The sequence below is a fragment of the Passer domesticus genome, chromosome 4 (genome assembly GCF_036417665.1).
Source record: "Passer domesticus isolate bPasDom1 chromosome 4, bPasDom1.hap1, whole genome shotgun sequence".
NCBI lineage: Eukaryota > Metazoa > Chordata > Aves > Passeriformes > Passeridae > Passer > Passer domesticus.
The window spans coordinates 56,093,400-56,107,818 of NC_087477.1; the positions used below are offsets into that span (position 1 = coordinate 56,093,400).

At 35.7% G+C, this 14,419-nt stretch overlaps 1 long non-coding RNA gene across 1 annotated transcript; it reads right to left on the reverse strand.

Annotated features, from left to right (window-relative positions):
• Nucleotides 1–1,730: 1,730 nt before the first annotated feature.
• On the reverse strand, nucleotides 1,731–11,328 carry LOC135299271 (uncharacterized). Its single transcript, XR_010361283.1, has 2 exons — nucleotides 10,173–11,328; nucleotides 1,731–1,903 (listed from the first exon to the last, which is right to left on the reverse strand). It is a non-coding gene; the product is annotated as an uncharacterized LOC135299271 (long non-coding RNA).
• Between the last annotated feature and the right edge of the window lie 3,091 nt (nucleotides 11,329–14,419).

Sequence of the window (14,419 nt, forward strand, 5' to 3'; positions counted from 1 at the left end):
TGCTGACATTTTGGTTTACTTTTATTAGAATGTAGTTGGTTTTTTATTTTGCATATTGTTGAGAGATTTTTATAAGTTTTGCAGGAGATTCTTTATTTCAGGTAAATCAGTTATTAAAACACTCATTTTTGTCTTGAAATTTTTAATTGGATGTTCCAGTTTATCTTTTTCAAAGCATCCAGTTTAATTGGATGTTCCTGTTTACCTTTTTCAAAGCATACAATACGATCAATTACATTCATACCAATCCATATCTGGGATAATTCCATTTTAGAACAATCCTTTGCTTGGACACATCTAAGTTTAGTATACAGCCTGTAATGCCTAGTCCTTAAACTGTATGTGTAACAAAGGAGAAACAAAAACATTGAACTATCAAATGCTATTACTCCATAATACAGAATGTGACAATATTGCATGAATATCAAATACGTTAATTACATATTAAACCTATCCATGAGGTTGTCACTTCATTTACCCTCAGAATCAATTAACTGTACTGAGTGTCTGTAAATGGTGATTATTCAGGTCACAGGTGATTCAAATGAAAGAATTTATTAAGTATTTTAAACTAAATTGCTCAGACTGTTTTTCAGTATTTTCTTGTCCCTGATTTGTTGGTTGGGCCATTTTTGTACATATGTTCACTGACAAAGCATCAGTATTCAGTATTTTTTATTCAGATTTGGGTGTTGCATGTAAAGAAAAAATACTACTTGGAATGAATCAACAAGAGTGTAAGAAAATGAGCAGAGAGCTACAATACAGCACTTATGAGGATATTATGGAAGCCTTTTGATGTGTAATCTACACAAATTATGGAGTCTCTATAGCTGGTGATATTTCAATTTCATGACCAGGCCTTAGACTGAGTAATTTCTTTTGTTTTCCTTCAGCTCAATGATCCTGTATTGGGTGTTAAAAATTAAAAATGTCATTGGTTTCTTAATGATAAAAAATTATTAAAGCAGGCTTTTTTTTTTAAGTTATAGTAATAGTATTATTGAAAGATTTCTCAGACATACAAGGGATTCTTTGGAGATGCTCCTCAACAAGATCTTATGTGTGAATTTTCCCTTATCCAGTTAGAACAGTTCAGCATCCTTTACTATTAGTCATCCAATTTGTGAGTATTTTTCTAGAGAGCTATTACCAGCAGTGGTTATTTGTTTCCTGGAGGAAAATGGCACTGCACTATCTAATCAGCATTTGGAAGAGTGGTTTTTTTGAGGCAGAAATGGAAAAAACTCAGAGGCATGAAGCCATCTGAGCAGCTCTTGTGAAGGGCTTACCTTCCTGCTGCTAGCCTAAGGAGCAGAATACAAAGTGTTGTGACTGACAGGATGTAAGATGTGGCACTTCAAAAGCTCAGTCAGGAGATTGGGTGTTGAGATGCTGACAGTGAAGGAAATGAAAGGTAACATTCATACACCCACACACACACACACCCTTGAGTTGTCTCATTCTCTTCATCCACAGCTGAGGACCTGAGATTGCAGTTAAGCTACAACAAAAGAGAGTAAATGCTTTTGGCTCACTACCTGTACTCCCCAGGGTTTGGGAAATAGAACCTGGATCTTGGCCTCACAGGTATGGGAAAGAATATTGACTCCGAAGTTCCTAAACAAAGAATATAACATGGAAGTATGTGCATTCGCAACATATGGGGCCCAGTTTCAGTGCATATCTTGCAGAATTTTTAGGGATCAGTAACCAACAAAAATCCCTGCAACCTTTCTTTATGATTATATTCAGATCAGTTTTTGATTGTTGTGTTAATACATACGTAAACACGCTCTCTTCTTCACAGCTGTATCCAGTCTGTAGATTTTCTGGATTCTGGAGATATCCTCAGAGACGATCTTGAGAGCTAATCCCAGCATAGTTGAGCAGTTATACATTCCTGGAAAACAATAAAAAATTGTGTTGTTAACAGAATTCTGTATGCACCCTAGAGAAACTAAAAGAGAAGAGGAAAAGTACAAAACACTGCAAAATTTTAAAACATTCAGGGAAAGTTAGCTATCCACAGGGAACTAGATTTTTCTGCGCAAGACTTGCTTTAGTAGAATTTTTCAAATTAGACGGCTTAGCTCAGTGCAGTGAACCTAAAACAGTAATATTTGACAGTTCATCTTTTCAGGTACATTAGCCTTTTAGAAGCCTACCATAATACTTCTGGTCCCTCTGGATTAATGAAAAAAATATTTAGAACAAGACACACATCTTTTTTATTTGCACTGTTCTTTTGCAAACTAAAGTTGTTAAAACTTTGGGAAATAAAAAAGGTTAGGGTTGGTTCAGCAGATCCAATTAATTCACTGTTTCATCAACTGCCTAAAGATTAAAGGTGACACAGAAAGAACTTCATCTGTTCTTGGATATTTGTTTGCCTACTCATACAGGGCCCAAAAGTCTATGCTTGAAGTGGGTAAATCTTTATATTGAATTTACGTGGCAAAGTTTTGGTAGCAGAGGGGCTAAAGGAGTGGTTTCTATGAGAAGCCACCGGAAGCTTCCCTCGTGTTTGACAGAGGCAATGCCAGAGGGCTCCCAGAGAGTCCCACGGTGACCAAGGCCAAGCCCAGCAGCGACACTGGTAGCACCTCTGGGGTAATGGACTTCAGGTGGGAAAGAAACCCTGTGCAGCAGCAGCCAGAGAAGATGGGTGAGAATAGGAGACAAAAAACCCTGCAGACAGCAAGGTCAGTGAAGCAGGATGGGAGGAGGTGCTCCAGGTGCTGGGGCAGAGATTCCCCTGCAGCCTGGGTGCAGACCATGGTGAGGGAGCTGTGCCCCTGAGCGTCAGCAGAAGGAGCATCAGGGACAATTTGTGAGGAACTGACTAAAGCTCCCATTCCCCTTTCCCTGCACCTCTGGGCACGAGGAGATAGAGGATGTGGGAGTGAAATTTAGCCTGTAAAGACGGAAGGAGTGAGGGTAAGGTGTTCTAAGATTTCGTTTAATTTCTCATTATCTTACTCTAATTTTGATTAGTAATAAATTCAGGTTTTTTTCTCCAAGTTGATTCTATTTTGTTTGTGACAGTGACCTCTGAGTGATCTTTTCTTGCCTTTGTCTTAACTCATGAGCCTTTTGTTGTCTTTTCTTTCCCCAAACCAGCTGATGGGAGTGATAGAATAGCTTTGGTGGGCAGCTGGTATTCAGAAAAGGTGAATCCATCACTGTCTAGATTTTTTTTTAGATCAAATAAAAATTTCATACATCTTGAATTTTCCTGCTAAATATTAAAATATTGTTTCATTAATAATATAATAGTAATCACATCTTCATTAAATCTGCTTTAATCTGTTATACAGGTTAAAACAGATGCTCGTGCCCTTTGTATCTGATTGAAACAAATATTTTCATGGAGTCACTTGCACCTCTCCTGGGCATTTGTTAGATAACCATAAAAAGTGTCTATATTGTGGAGATAATTTTAAAAAAGGAAAAAAAAATTAAAAAATTAAAAAAACCCAGAAAGACAAACAACAATTTTTCTAACTGGAGTATTCTGTTACTGGTTGCTTACAAGAGCTGGGGTGCTTTTATATAGTTGTTCCCATTTTTATTACTGCAAATATGGAAGAAAAATAATATATTATTTGTTTTAAATGGGGATTACTACTTAGTTTCACTATTTTTTAAGTAAAGCACAATTGTTGCTGCTACCTACAAGTACCATTTTTTTGTTTTTTTTTTTTTTTTCTTCAGCTACCTCCAGGCTCTCTGTTTCTTTGAGAACTAAAATGTTGGTGATACAGGTCTTCTCTGAAAAAAGAGACAACATGAAAATTCATATTTTAAACAAACATTGTGGAAAATCTTTGTCAAGAAGAGCTGTTGATCTTAATGTTAATGTCTATTTTTAATAGAGTGTGATGAAATCCTATCTAAATTTATTTAATTTAAATTACACTATATTTTCTTAAATTATAATTTTGGCTAAATTTTTTAAATGGCATTGTATTTATAAATCTTTTACCTGAAGGGCTAAGGGGACAAAAAGTTATCTGAGAGTTATCCCTGTGTCCTCTAATGTCCTAAAATGCCCTTCAGTTGAGTGAATTTCCAGAGATTATAAACTGGAGCAGAAAAATCTGTGTTTAATCAGAAAATTTTTAACATTTCTCTTACACTCTTTGAATGTTCACAGATAAAACAAAAGAGTGAAAACAATATATGTTATTATCTTCACTTTTTGGCCTTTCATCATTGCATGTGTAACTGATGAATGCAATTAGTTTTAAACTCCTGAGGGAAAGTCAAGAGGGACTTGAAAGAACTTGAAATTCTGTACAAAAATTATTTTTTTCTGTTTTAATATTGGTAAGGGAAACGTTGTGTATTTATCCTTGCTTACAAAAATCAGCAGTTAAAAGGCTACTTAACAGTAGAATTGATTTTTACTTCATACTCCATATTCTGTTACAATTGCTAACAGCTGATCCACACCTGTGTGGTGTAGGTTTTTTTAATCCTTTCCAGCATCCATAAGGAATATAGGCAGAATGTTTTGGCATAAAATCAAGTATAGAGTAGGCAATACCTGTAAAGTGTTGGTGGAGGTCTCCTTGCTACCAACTTCAGCCTGAAGTGGTATTTTTAACAGGGATTGTCTAGCCCTGTCCTTGTAGATACATTAATCTACCTGTGTGGGGTCAGCTGTGCTCTGCCACTGCCCAGTCTCTTGGCATTTCTCCAGCTTTTCCTCCTCAGCTGTTCAGCTGTCAAACCATGGGTGGGTGGTGCTGCCTGATAAACCAGTGCTCAGATAGGTTGGCAATGCAAACAAGAAACAAATGCGCAGAAGTCTTTGGCCTTTGAAACAAGTGAATATTGTCTGCCAAGAGGATCAGGCTCCAGTTTTGCTGCTCTGTGCTCTGTCCATTTCCAGTTGGTTTTGCAGAAGTAACTAGGTCTGGATTAAGGCTCACAATTTTAGGTAGCAATAATTTTCTAACTGCATTTTTGAGGCATTTCTAGAGAAACACAAGAGCTTCCAGTATGCGACATATTTTTGTCTCTATGTACATATATTTGTATGGCCTTGGCATTAATTAGAGCAGGGGTACTTTTACAGTAGACTGTTGTCAGATTGTAAATTTTATTTGAATGTGATACTGCATCCTGTCCTTTAGTTTTTATATTTCTGCATGTCTGCCACAGCTCATTGCAAAGAAAGGGAGCATGTAGCATCTGGTAGGCTAAGGACCACTGAAACAAAATACTAAATAATAAATGACTCTTCCTGGTTATGAAATGTTACTAAATTGTCTGTCTTCAAAAAAGTTTTCCAAATGAATTTGTTGAGTAACATTATTCTGAAGGCTATACTCTTTGAGTGAATGTGGCACATAGAAATATATATTGATAAAAAATTCTTGGCTACATTTATTTTATTCTGGCAGAACTGCAACCCTTTAATATAAAAAAACAAACAAAACAAAAACAAAGGAAGTAAATTTTATTAAGTTCTTTTTGCCAAAGGAGGGAAGAAAGCCAAACCTCTTTCCTTGTGACAGTAAAGAGAGAGATGGGAACAGAAGGCATCACTAGTCATTTCACACTCTCCTGTAGAATTATACTAAAGGAAAAATACTGAACAGCAGGGAAAGTATAGAATTCATCAGCAAAGGAATATTCATTATAATCTTTTCTTCCTAGTAAAATTCTCAAGGCAAAAATCATGAGTGCTGCATTATGACTGTAGAGAATTAAGAAAATATCTGAAGTGCATTAACACTTTCTAGTCTCTGCTATTTCCATTCCTATGCAAGCATCAGTTCTTTTCTAACACTACAGCAACTCATGGGAATACAATGGAAAGTCAAAATTGGTTTAAGGTAACCCTGCAGCTGGTCAGGGGTGTTTTCCTTATACCTACAGATATTCAAGTAATATGGTTCTGAAAAACAACTCCTTAGGTAGAGTCAGTGTGGTTTGTCATTTGCTGCTAAATCACCTCACATATAGTAATATTGGCTCTGATCCAACAGGCAGTACTGTGATTACAAAATAAATTAGTTCCCTGAAAATATTTTCTTCAAGCTTTCCCTAGCTCATAGGCTTCCTCTTATTTTTCTGGTTAATGAAAATTCTGTCAGCATCTTTCTTATTTTGTTCAACAAGTGAAAACAGGGAGCATCTTGTGCCCCTTCCACTGACCACAGTGCACTCACTTCCTGAGGAGCTTTGGTTCAGCTCTACAACAGTGAGTATGAATTGCACAAAAGGCTGTTGATCTGGCTTTGATTTTACAAATTTGTCATTATTTTACAAAGCTAAATGTTTGTGTTGTTTTCAGCGTGAACACTGGTAAACTTTTTTAATGCTACTCTGTGGTGTGCTGGAACAGTACGGTACAACTGCAGTTTTTCCCACCATACAAATGGCAAGTCCATGCCTTTTGGTAATGCCAAATGGCAAGTCCATGCCATTTGAAGGAGAAATTATGTTGTTCTTTTTCATTAACTTCTTCTCAAGCTATCTTTAACAACTCTGCTGAGAAGTGGTGGCTTTGTTTTGCCAAGGAAGAAGTTTTCTTCCTCTGTGGCATGTCACTAGATAATATGGCCTTTCCTACATTTAGTGATTATCTCAAATGCCTTAACATTTGCTGATATTTCCTGAAGTTTGGTTGTATCTCTGCAGTTTTAAAATACACATATACATAGCTAATATACACCAGAGCTTTTTTCACTTGATGATGGATATTGGATTTCCACTTCTCTTCAACCACTAAACTTTTGAAGGTAAATATTAGCTAACAAGGAAAGAGAGAACAACCTTTACAAAACCTCATGCATCTGTCCTTATGATAAAGATCATGGAGTGACCTGAATTTCCCAGCCTACATTGCCTGAACTCTAAAATTGTACTGAATCTGAGACGCCTATAGGACAGATATTTCTGTAATAAGAAAAGAAAAAAACTGTTCTGTAAGGATTAGTTTTTATAGGAGAGAAAAAATAGGGCAAGCTGATGTGGCTCTTCTGTGCATTCATTTCACAGGAAATAGATACAAAAAATAAGAGCCACATTAGGGGAAGGAGTTAGGGTAATAATAACTGGCAGGAAATGGGACTCCAGTGGGAGATAAACAGCCACAACAAAAATGTATGCAAATTGGAAATAACAGTCTGTTGCCATTGATGTAGAGTAGGTACCTTGATTCTATACTGCCTATGTTTGATGCTGCCTATGAAGGGCACAGATCATACCAATCTACTCAGGATGATACACAGCTCAGTATTGCTGATTTCAGAGATGGCATGTGGTCTGTCACTGTGCCAAATTAGGGTAAATAACTTTTTTTTTTCTTTTCCCTAATGTGTAAGTCAATATTCAGTGTCTTTCAATTAACATGTATCTAAATTATTGTGAAAATTCTTAGGGACAGGAACTGTCATTTAAAACTTTCCTTGTTTGTAATTAGAGTGCAGTAGTTAATCATTCTTGGTAACACTGTAGGTTAAACAAGTGTTATGTGACATGACCTTGCATTTCAGCAATTTCTTCTTAACTTTACTAATATGTCAGTTCTATGCACCATAAGCATTTATGATGGCTAGACCTAATCTATAGAAGCTTGATCTGTTCTTATCAAGGAAAAAATATATAAAAGAAATCAGTTTAATTTTGTGATAATAGAGGTTTAAGCACCTGATAAATATGGACTTTTTGTACTGCTTTTTATATTGTTTTGTTTATGTAAGAATAATTGTGGTTTGGAAATTACTGTAAATAATGCATTGCTTTTCTGCTTATAGAGAAGAGAAAACTGAATCTGATAGGCGAGGTGTTTGAAGCAGCATATTTACTAAGTTGTTCTGGCTGCTGGAATTTCATCTTATTTTATCTCCCTTGCCACTCAACTAGGGAAACAGACAAACAGAATCTGACATATTAAAGAGGAATCTAAAAAGAGAAAGAAAGTGTCAAGGCTAATCAATAAGAATATTGGACTAATGTTTTGTCAGCTGGGAAGAAGAATAAGACAAAGAAGGTTATATCACTACTTCTAGTGTCATTATTAAATGTACATGTGACAAATTAATCTGAACCTGATGAGATTATTATGACCAGCATATGATATTAAGAAATACTATAATCTATTACTCATTTAATAAAATTGACTTCATCCAGTACACCAGAAAATATTATCAAATTCAGAGCACACAAGCAATCTAGCACTCCAGAGTATCACATTTTGTAACTGCTAAGATTATTCTGAAATATAACTGACATAAACTAAAAAGCTGCAAAGTAGGTAATTCTGAACAGAAAACCACTGCCATGGTTAAATTTAACATTCTTTTGGGAGAGAAAACTTTCTAGGGTGTTAGTCATGCTAGTATAAATCATAAGGCAAACACTTCCTTAATTAGGCACATATCCTAAAACAGGGATACACAGAGATTTTATACAACTGAGCTATTGAGTAGCTCTGCCTTTCAATCTGAAACATATACTCATTTTAGCTTGGGTCAGCAATTGTCTGTCAAACCTTTCAACACTTCTCTGCAGGAAAGGTCTGTATCCTTCTAATTCTGGGAAGATTCAATTTGGTTATTGGCAGAAGTTTTCAGTACTACTTGAAATTCATCCAATTAAATGAATTCCACATTTCTGGGTGTGAAAGCAGACAGCTAAGAGCACTGCCAACATTAATTTACCATTATATATGAACATAATGTCACAGAAGGCAAATTTACTCAGTCTGTCTCCCAGACAGCGCACAGTTGTTACTGTATTTCTGGCAGGATCCTTTCCTAGTCTAGTTTGAGATTATATTCTACTTTATGCAAGTATGTGATAGGAAGGGGAAGGAATGGCAGGCGCATATCTATGAGTTTCCTTAATTTGTTTTATTTTGAATCAGCAAACACATAGCAGGTCAATCAGTTCTTTATTTGTATAGAACTTCTCTGTTACTACTGAAGCAACTGAATGTAAATCCCATATTTGAAAGGAAACTTGGCAAAACTCTGCCCTACAAATAGTTCAGACGAAAATGTCTGAACTAAAAATCCTTGTTTGCCATCATTGCTCCTATGCTCTTGAGGTCTTATCAACACTCTCTCAGAGAGCAAAATAGAAGATTTGAGAGTTCTAAAGAGCAAGCCAGAACTACTCAGTATGTTCAGCCTGTAGCTGCATTAAATGGATTTATTTTTTTCTCTTGCCTAATTTTTTATTCTTCTTTTAGTCAGGTCCACTAGGTTGCCTGTAACACTCCAAAGTACACTGTTTGGATTTTTTTTTTTCTAAATGAATGGGTTTTTTTTATATTTAGCCCATTTTTCCCATTCTGTCTTATCTTAGTCAAACTACATATACCCTTTTTTAAATTAATATGCTCTGCAGTAGAATATGAAGTTACATAGTCTTAGAAATACAAATACCATACCAGTTGCAAGATTTTCATTGTAAGTAGCATTTAAAGAACTATCAGCAAAATCTTTACTAAGAAAAGTCACCTACTCCCGGTAAGTACCTCAGTGAGAAATTATGTATTCAGCTAGTTATTATTATTTAAGTGGATAAAAGAGGGAGATATGCCATTTTAAATACATTAATAAATAAACAAATGTAATGTCAAGTGCCCATTAAAATGATTTTTTATTAAATAAAGGCTTGGTATTTTTATATGGAAGTTGGAAATATCTTGTTGTTAAAATTAGATTTTAAAGATAATTATGCTGTTGTTAAGTAATAGTTTAATAATATGGTTTTAGCACTGCATTTTGCTATCTGGACTATTTTCCAATTGAAATTAGAAACATCCTGGTGAAGTTTCCAGGCATCAGTAATACAGGACAGCTTTTTTGTACTTTGTCAGTGTTCAGAGTGCCGAGATAACATAACAGAACATTAGTTTATATCATATTAAGAAAGCTACCTAAGATGCCAAAAACATCAAATCTGATAAAAGTATATCAGATAAGCATAAAGCCTCATGTGTCCCCACTAAAAAGGGCAGGAAATTATACTGTGGCAACGCAGTTGTTGTAAGTGCAGGCTGATATAGAAGATACTGTATGTCAATATGGTCACTGTGGGCCTTATGTTGGGCTTTCTGTTCCTCTGCTGCTCTCCCCAGATCCTGCCTTTCTTCCCTTGCTGCTTACACCTCCTCCCATTCCCTGCCCTCCTCCTGTGCTCACTTTGGTACAGGTGGAGTGGTGTTACTAGCATGGCTTCCCAGCTCAGGAGCAAAGATGTGCTGAGCACCTCTTACTCTCTGTCCACATATTGCTGTGCTCCCCTTGCTTTTCAAAGTGCAGAATAAGGTGCTCACATATTAATTCAGTAGCTGTGGGTTTCAGCTCCTAATTACATCATGTCTACGAATCAGGATCTGGGCCGCTCCCAATACCATCAACAGCAATCTACAGTCCATGGAGGTTAGAATACTTGTGGCTAGGACTTCCCTAAAGGACATCCTTGCTTGCTGCTGAGAAAAACTGACCAATAGTGAATTCTGGACTCCATTGGTTGTACTGTCTATATCACCACTGCCTGTACTGACCACAGTGTCCTTGGCAAGCACTGGAAATTAGATATGCTTAAATGCATAAATCTCTCTCTAACAGTCTTTGATCCCAGAACAGTGGTTAAGGAATAATAAGGAAGGAGGTGAAGTGCAAGGGTTTTGATATCAAAAGACTGAGAAACTGCCAGAACTTTCATGAGCTACTGCCTCTGCCATGCAATAAGTTTCCTAAGAGAGATCCCATCACAGCAGCTGCATGAGATTGGGTGAGTATTTGGGAGATTCACAGATACTCCCAGACACTTCTCCTGTCATGAAGAAAATCTTAATGATTCTTTCAAATAGTGTTAAGAATAGTAAAGCATGTAATAATATCTGTTGGCAGGAAAGGGTCAAAGCCAGAAGATTTGGCAAGGGTAGGCAATAGTTCTGCTCAAAGTGACCTTGCAACTGGGAATGCTAAGATTATCAGTGTGGGTAACTCCATTTATTATGCCTAGTGTTATTTATCCTCTGCCTATTTTGAGAATTAGAATTCCTGTGTAGAGATAACACACTCTCACAGACATGCTTGAGCCTCCTGTTGGGAGAGATCATAAAGTCCCAGACTGCACCCCTCTGTCCCCCAGAATTGTTAGTAAGCTAACTAAATAAATCTACTCTTTGCATTTCAGACGTTGTTTGGTGTTTGGCCTGGTTGTCAGGCCAACATGTGTCAATTCACATGGTCTCACCACTTGTTCTCTGTGACATTGTGGGGTGTGGAGCATGGCGGATTCAAAGAATGCATCTTGCAAACAGTTCCACAATTCCATGAGTGAACCACATGGCTGGGGAGTATGGCACAGGGGATTTGGTTTAAACCAGTGCTTCATGGGTTTGCTTGGTTACCATTTAGGTTGAAAAGGATCTCTGGTAGTACCATCTTAATCAGAGCAAAACCAGCTTCAAAGACAAAATTGATCTCTAAACTGTCAACAGCAAACTCAGGCTTGCAGGGTCATATATCCTGTATTTAGCCCAAGCTAACTCAAGTTGTACAGCTTGCAGACAGTTAAAAGCAAAGCCAGGAACAGTATAGTAAAACTGTGTGTCTTCAGCAACTTCTTGCTGAGTTCCTTTGAGAAATTCTGTGAGGAAGCAGATCTCTGGCTGTTAGAAGAATTCCCAATTTGCTTTGCACATGCATCCTGGGGCTATAAGTTTCTGTTATGAAACAAGTGTAAGACTCTTGCGCTTTTAAAAAATTTTTAACAGGATCTGCTTTATATAACTTGTATTGTTTCCAGAGGAAAAATACAACTGCTCAAAATAATGATGATGAAAAACTAAGGTGTATGTGTGTATATATACATACCACATATATGTGGAATAAATGTAAGAGCTGATTATCATAATATCTATTACAATGTTTTTTACTACTTTTTTCACACAATTCATGTATAAATGCATTTTAAAGGAAAATAGTGTTTCAAAGTTGTAGATGAGAAAAATGGTAAACATTTTCCCCCCTTTATTTTTGCCATTGTGTATTTTGGTGTTATAATACAGAAAAATTTATGTCCTGTTTCCTGTCTTTCCTCCAGCTCTGTCATTCATTTACTATTCCATGCTATTTAAAATAATAAATTTGGTAATAATCTCATAAAGGAATATATATAAGTCTAAAGCTTGGATTCATTTTGTAATAAATATAGAGAAACAATAGAAATTTTACCTATATTATTGTAAGACAGCCCACGTTAAAAATCTTTAATATTTTGGAAGAAATTTAGACTTCATAATTTCTGTAACCAAAGACTCAAAATCTTTCCTTTTAACCAACCAAAAACTATTCACATTTGCTGTGCAATTAGTCTAATTCACTGAAATTTGGCAATTATTACAAGCATTAGCTGACATCATGAAATATCAGTTGTGTTGCTTTGTTCCTACAATTTCATGTCATTTTGCTATATAATCTTAGTTTTTTATAGTGTTGTCAGTTTTGATATGTTTCAGCAGATACTTTTGAGTGCTTTTCTAAGTAAACCTTGACTGCTTTATATATCACCACGTATATGTCATCTCTCAATTAAAACTCCACTGAGTCTTCTTTCACTGCACATAATGCTTTTATATCCTCTATAATCTAGTATATGCTGTTTTGCCAGGCTGGGAAATTGTTTAAAGTTGCATGTCTTCTTCAGTCATTAATTTGTTGACCTTTTTGATTTGTTTAAAAATATGCTCAGTCTTTTGTTGCATTATTCTCTCAGTAGGAATGGAATAACTTAATTACAGGCTCTTGACCTAAAGCAGTTAAGAGGAAACTAGTATTACAGTCCTGTGCATAAATGTCTACAGCTGTCATTTTCATGTTTTAAGAACTCTCCTTTCTTTCTAATGAGCAGTTCTAGCACATTAGGTACTGCCACATTATTAAGACATGCGGCTTGCCATTGTGATCTGGATAGCACATTGTATCTGGAATCTGTGATTTTGAATAGCTTTGTTAATCTGTTTTCCCATAAAGAGTAGTAGTTGGAATTTCTAAAATATGCATAAATTTCATCCTGCCCAAAGTCAACAAAAGAAAAACGTAAAATTAGACAAACAAAAACAAAACAAAAGCCCTCCCCCCTACCTCCAACCCACAAGAAAAAAAACAAACCAACAAAAGAAAAACACCTGAGCATAAAAACCAACTCCAAGGTTCAATTAATTCTGGCTTGAAACACATTCTGATGCAGACAAGGGCGTCCCAGTTAACTGACCATGTACAACTTTCTGTTCTCTAAGATTTTCTTACTTAGTAGATTTACATTGAGTTTTTTCAGCTGTCATGTGTATATATCTTAGGATCCTGGAAAACTTCATTACTGATGGAAAAATTACATTTTCATTTGTGAAGAGGGAGGAAAGTTTGCAAAGCAGGTTCCAATACTTTGCTGGTCATGAAGATGTTGCTAAGAAACAATGGTGATTTTACTTTCATTTAATGTATTTTTCATGAAGTCTGAGCAAGAAGCCTGATAACTTTGGATTTATCTAATTTTTTGAAACTGAATTTAAAATATTGTTCCTTCGTGGTGGTGTTCTACTCACTTCAGAACCATAATGGATTAAAAAATAAATATGATTTCACTGAAATGATATTTCTACATTCCATAGGGGTCAATTGGATACAATGAAAGCCTCAAAAATTGATAGGGACAAAGAAAACCCAACAGGAGGTATATTTAAAGGATGCATATATCTTTTATTAAATGGTATTCTATTTTTTATTACCATCATTCTCAATTAGAAACAAATTGATAAGTCTTTTCATTTATTCTTCTTCTATGGAAGACCTCTGACATAGCTAATTTCTCCTTTGTTTTGTTGCTCTTGAAAGTCTAATTTCCCTTGATAATAATCAGTTTTGTCAAGTTACAGAAAAAATAATTAAAGGTGCTCACAGCTAACTCATCCCTCTGCCAACAAACTAAATAGCTAAACAGTTTAGGAATGCAAACAAAAACTAGTCTTTATGAATTATGGAAAACTGGTCTTATATTATTTATGCTGGTAGACATAGTGGTGGTAGGATTGATTTCCACACAATCAAAGTGCACTGATTCGAATTATAGGTAACATTCTATTGAATATTGATAAAAGCATAAATATAGCCATCAGTGTTACAAGATCACACCAACTTCCTGAAACTGCTCTGAAAGTGAAGAATTTACTGGACTGAAAGTGAGGAATTAATTCAGGCAGTGATAAGGTATGCAGATGTTAGGAAAAACCTTATTTGTTGACCTTTTTTGTTATTTTTTAAAAAGTAAATTAATACCCATTTCTTTCTTGTGAAAAGAAGTGCTGGATATTGTGACCCTCTAAAGGACACTGAGGTCTATACACATTTCTTCATTCTACTAGATGGATGTACAAAGC